Source organism: Spermophilus citellus, assembly GCF_964194105.1.
Source record: "Spermophilus citellus genome assembly, chromosome: 3".
Taxonomy (NCBI): domain Eukaryota; kingdom Metazoa; phylum Chordata; class Mammalia; order Rodentia; family Sciuridae; genus Spermophilus; species Spermophilus citellus.
Window position 1 is genome coordinate 26839386 of NC_138184.1, and position 6000 is coordinate 26845385.

The following is a 6000-nucleotide window of genomic DNA, read 5'->3' on the forward strand; positions in this document are numbered from 1 at the left end:
CATGTAAAGAATTTGATTGAAATCTCCATTCCCACCTCCTCCTTTTCTCTCCTCCTCCGTCTCCCTATTTTCCCTCCTCTATTCTACTTATCTTCTTTCCTTTATTTGTTTATTTTTGATTGGTACTTTCTACATATACATAAAGGTAAAATGCCCTCTGGTACCTTTATATAGGTTTCTAAAATGATTTGGTTAAATTCATTTCATATTTCTTCCCCTTTCCTTCCTCTCTCCCTCTCACTCTCCTTCTTCTACTCCATTGATCTTCCCACTGTCTTTACGATATCTGATCCTCTCTTCCACCACCATCTTTCCCTATTCTTCTCCATCTTCCATGTATGAGAGGAAACATTCAGCCCTCGATTTTCTGAGCCTGACTTATTTCACTTAGCATGATTTTTTCCATTTCCATCCATTTTCTGGTAAATGTCATTGTTTAATTCAATTACACATTAACATGTAATTATTTCATTCTTCTTTATGGCTGAGTAGAACTCCATTGTGTATCTATACCACATTTTCTTCATCCATTTATTGAAGATTGTGTGGGTTGACTCTTTAATTTGGCTATTGTGAATTGTGCTGCTATAAACATTGAAATGATTGTATCACTATGATATGCTGATTTTAGACCTTTTGGATAAGTATCAAGGAGTGGGATAGCTGGGTCCTATGGTGGTTCCATTCCTAGATTTTTGAGGAATCTCCACACTGCTTTCCAGAGTGATTGTACTAATCTGTTGTTCCCCAATAATATATTAGTGTACCTCCCCCCCCACCCATCCTTGCCTGCATTTATTATTATTCATGTTCTTGATAATTGCTATTCTGACTGGAGTGAGATTAAATCTTAGTGCAATTTTGATTTGTATTTCCCTAATTGCTAGAGATGCTCAAGATTTTTTTCCATATATTTGTCGACCATTTCTGCTACTTTTTTTTTTTGAGAAATTTCTTTTTAGTTCTTTTGCCCATTTACTGAGTGGGTTATTATTTTTTTTTTTTGGCATTGAGTTTTTTTTGAGTTCTTCATATATTCTGATATTAATCCCCTATTGGAGGAGTAGCTAGTGAAGATTTTCTTCCACTCCATAAGCTCTCTCTTTACTTTATCATTTCCTTTGCAGTTCAGAAGCTTTTAAATTTGATGGCATCCCACTTATTGATTCTTCGTTTTATTTCTTGAGCTTTAGAGGTCTTGTTGAGGAATTTGATGTCTGCACTTATATGACAAGAGTGTTAACCCTATATTTTCTTCTAGCAGTTGCAGAGTTCCATTCTAATTCTTAAGTCTTTGATCCATTTGATTGACTTTTGTACAAGGTGAAAGAAAGGGATCTAATTTCATTCTTCTACATATGTATGGATAGCTAATTTCTCCAGAACCATTTGTTAAAAAGGCTGTCTTTTCTCTAACATGTAACTTTGGCTGCTTTGTCAAGTATCAGATGCCCAGCGCTTTTTATTTTGAGATAGAGTCTTGCCAAATTAGCTTTGAACTTGCAATGCTCCAGTCTGAGCCTCCAAATGGATGGGATTACAAGCATGTGCCACCACACTTGGCTTTGCCATTCATTTTTTTATGTGACTTTTCTTTTCTATTCTGTGACTTTTTCAAGTTCTTAAGTTTCAGGTGACTCAGAAATGAAGCAGTTGCAAGGATCAAGATAAATGTTATATCGATGATGAGAGAATTCTCTGAAGTACAGGGCCCTTTAGAGACTGCTGATCTGGCTGGTGGCATAAAGAGTTGCAAGATAGTTTTTATGACCTGCTCTTTTGTAGCTTCTCTCTATGTAGAATGAAAATCCTAGGAATCCAAAAAAAATCACTTATGATCTTAACTACACCCACACTCAGAAAGCCCCACTTCAAGCTGGCTGGGATGGCTCCTCTGAATATGCTTCTGAGGCCAGAGGAGAAGCAAGGACCCAGGTGGTAAGTAAGCCAGGAGAGGAGGACAACAGCCTGCTTCCTGGCCACAGCTCAGAGGTCATGGCCATGGGTGGAAATTACTTTTGTTCACATTTTCTAACCTTTTAGATAATCCAAAAATTATTTTTTTCTTTCAAAGGCATAAAGCTTGATCTTACCCAGGGCATACCTGTCCCTGGTTTCCTATAGGAAAAGTGTGTATCTGGGTCTGACTTATTTCACTTAGCATGATTTTTTTTTCCATTTCTATCCATTTACTGGTAAATGTCATTGTTTAATTCAATTTCACATTAACAGGGAAGACCTCAACTCCCTCATGACACTCTTGCCAGAATTCACAAGGAATGGAGAATGAGGCAGAGCAGCCCCATTTATAAGTTCTTTACCTGAGTCCTTTTTTGGAATGAAGTCACTATTGCTCTGTCTTCACTACCCAGAGCAAGCTACCCTGGTAGGCCTCATCAGGCTCATGCTGGCTGAGCAGAAAGCAGCTGCCTTGGGAGTCTTCTTAGCTGTTCCTTGGAATGTCCCTGGGTCATCTTGAATGTTCCATGATGTAGTTCTCATAGGAGTTGTTGGAGTCTATTAACAGAACTGCATCAATTTTATGTCTCTGGGACACATTGTTTTCCATCAAGCTGATTTCTTGTGGGCAATTCCCATGAGGCACTGACATCTGTCTCCAATGTCCTTAATGTTGGAATTTTTCATTGAGAACTGGAAAGTTTCTAATGAGCTCCCACAGTTGCACTCTTGGGTTTTTTTCTCAGAATTTCCTGTCTGATCCAGATGTTTTCCTCTAGCAATATCCCACATGTAAGGAGAGCCAAATTCCATCTGATGACATTTGCTTGGAATCTAATCAGTATCTTCCTGCTGAGGGCTGAAGATGTGTCTCTTAGAGCCTCAAATTCCCACTCAATCTTTCATAGCCATGATTGCAGATAGGAGGGAAGGAATGATAAAGACAGGACACCAAGAAGCATGAGGAATGATGGTCCTTCTGAGTACAAGTTCTTGACAATCTGGAAATTATGGATGTGGAATATAGGTTTTAGAATTAGATAAAGCTGGGCCAGAATATCTAGCCATATGATTTTAGGTAATTTACTTAGACACTGTGTAAAATGAAATTAATAGTATCTATTTCATATCTAATGTATGGTTTTTCAAGGTCAGAAGTGCCTTATGTAATATCTAATAGTAAACACTCAGTAAACATTAGTTTCTTTCCTCCATCTATATCTAAGAATATTTCCCTAGGACAGAGTCGTAAAAGAAAATTATTGAGAAAAAGCATGAAATATTTTACAGAATCTTAGAGCTAATTACTTTTAAAACTTGTGCCCCATCAAGCAATGCTTAAGAGAGTCTATCTCATCACGTTGGCCAGAACTGAGTACTATGGGCAAAAGAGGTTCTCAGCACTATTATTTTATTTTATTCTTTTCATTTTCTATTGCCCTGACAGCAACCACAGTTGAAAATTTTCCTATATTTTTTAAGCACCTGATAGAGTTCTGAGTTCTCTTGCCTTCTGATTCCTGTGGCTTACCCAATACTTTACCTGCCATAAACTCTTATGTGAAAAATTTTTGTTATCCAAAGTCACATTGTACGTATTTAACATGAATATGTTGTAACTTTGAATATATAAAAAAAATATTTACCAAGAAAAGTCTGCTATTGCTGGTCTTGTACATTAAGGTCTCAAGTAAAATTTTGGTTAAAAAAATGATACTTATTTAAAAAACAAAAACCCCCAAACATAGTTTGAAGATCTCTATCATATGAAGAGGCTCCTGTCCTACCTCTTTCTCCTGACCTCCCCCGGAGTCTCCCCTCTGACAGCTGTAGGAAGGTCTGATGCTGCTCACTGGTCCAGGCAGGGCCTCTGGAGCTACATCTTGCACAGTTGCGTTCCCTTTTTTTTTGCCTGATAATTTAAGCACGGCAGTGGGAGGCCTTGTCCCCCAGGTGAGGTCTGCAGAACATCAGCTGGGCATCACCTAGGGGTTAGAAATGCAGAATGTGTGGACCCTTCTCTAACCCCATGAATCAGAATCCACATGTTAAAGAGTTTGGGAATCACTGGAATAGGGGCAGAAGCAGTCTTTGTAGCCAAAAACCCTCCACCACTGATCTAACTGAATAATCTTGGGTAAGATCTTAACCTCTTGGAGTGTTTGATTTTTTTTTTTAACATGTAAAATTAGAATGATAACATCTCTTCTTTACAGACTGGTTTTGAGGATGAAATGAACTAAGATCTGGGAATATGTCGTATGAAGTACTCCTCAAATGAGAATCATGACTGAAGCTGGCCTTACTTTCAGATTATTACCAATCAGACTTATTTATTTATTTTTTTAGTTCTGGTTGGACACAATAATTTTATTTTATTTATTTATTTTTACGCACATGCTAGGTGAATGTTCTGCTGAGCCACATCCCCAGCCCCCACTGGACTTCTTTATTTGGTGAATTAACTGAAAACTTTTCAGCCTCAAATGAAATTTCTTCTTTTCTGTGTGTGTGTGTGTGTGTGTGTGTGTGTGTGTGTGTGTGGTTTTTTAAAATGCTTTTATTAGTGCATTATGGTTATACATGATACTGGAATTCATTTTGACATAATCATTCAAGCAAATATAATTTGCTCTTGCTCCCATAGTTTTCATTCCAATACTAGTTCTATTTACCTGAATCATTTTTTAAGGTTCTGTTCATTGCATTTAGACATTTATTTGTCAGCAGATCCCTTTAAATCAGCAAGCTGATTATAAACTTTAACCCAATTCAATTATTTTTTTCTGCATTTAGGTTGGAAATTCTTCAGTTGCTTGATAAGAAATAGGTTCACAAGTGGAGAGCATGTGGTTTCCTGGGAACAGTTTCCTCAAGTGTATGTTCACAGTGAGAAAGAAACAGGTTAGTAATATCTACAACAGAAAAATGGGAAATATACTCTGGTTAAAAAAATGAGCATTACATACTCATAGGCTTAAAGCAAATTTATATATATATATATATATATATATATATATATACACACACACACACACACACACACATACACACAAATATTTATTTAAAATATATATTATACAAATATTTTTGTATTTTTTAAATTTTGTGTCTGTATATCTATCTATCTATCTATATGAAGTAGGACCCAAAGATGTATTTCCATATCCATGTAAATCAACTATTGAGAGAGAGCAAGTATATATGAAATTTATAACATTTTCATTCTCTTAGGTAGTTATTGTTTAAAATCTACGTGTCAGATGGCTATTTAGCTTTGGCTTTGTATATGAAGGGTTTAGGTGTTCTCATTACAACTTTTTTTTTTCTTTTCTTGATACTGAATATATCACCATGTAGCTTCTCCAAGAAAGACTACATTCCTTGAGATCTTACATGTTTAAAAATGTTCATTGCCTAATACTTGAATTGCATTTAGATTGAACATGTGTTCTTTCCCCAGACTTTCGAAGTTTTGTTTCACTTTCTCCAGCTTTAAGCATTGCAGTGGTAAAGTCCTAGGCCTGTCTGATTTGTCACCTTTATTATAAGCTAATCAATGTCTGCCCCCCACATTTAACCATTATTTCTTTACATTTGAAGTCTGGTAGTTTTATTAAGTTATGGCTCAGTGTGGGTCATTCTGAGCTTTTGAACCCAAATATAAATTTTAAATAGAAAAGTTCTTTTCTATTATATCTCTAGGTATTGTTTACTTGCTTCCTTTGCTCAGTTTACTTCAGATATGTGATTTTTACGATAGATTTCCTTTGATTACTTTTATTATTAATAGTTTTTCTAATATGCTTTGAATTTATTTTGTTCAGCTTTCTCAAGTCTATCAGAATTCCACATGCTTAACTATGTTTCCATTAATGTCCGTTCTTATATTTGATTTCTAATATGGCTCTTAGTTTTATAAAACATTTAATTACATTTATTTTCTGAGATCACACATTCTGTTTCCACCTTTTCTATTACCTCATCATGCCTTCTTTGAATCTTTGCTTTAAAAACACCATAGATTCGTCAATTTGGCTG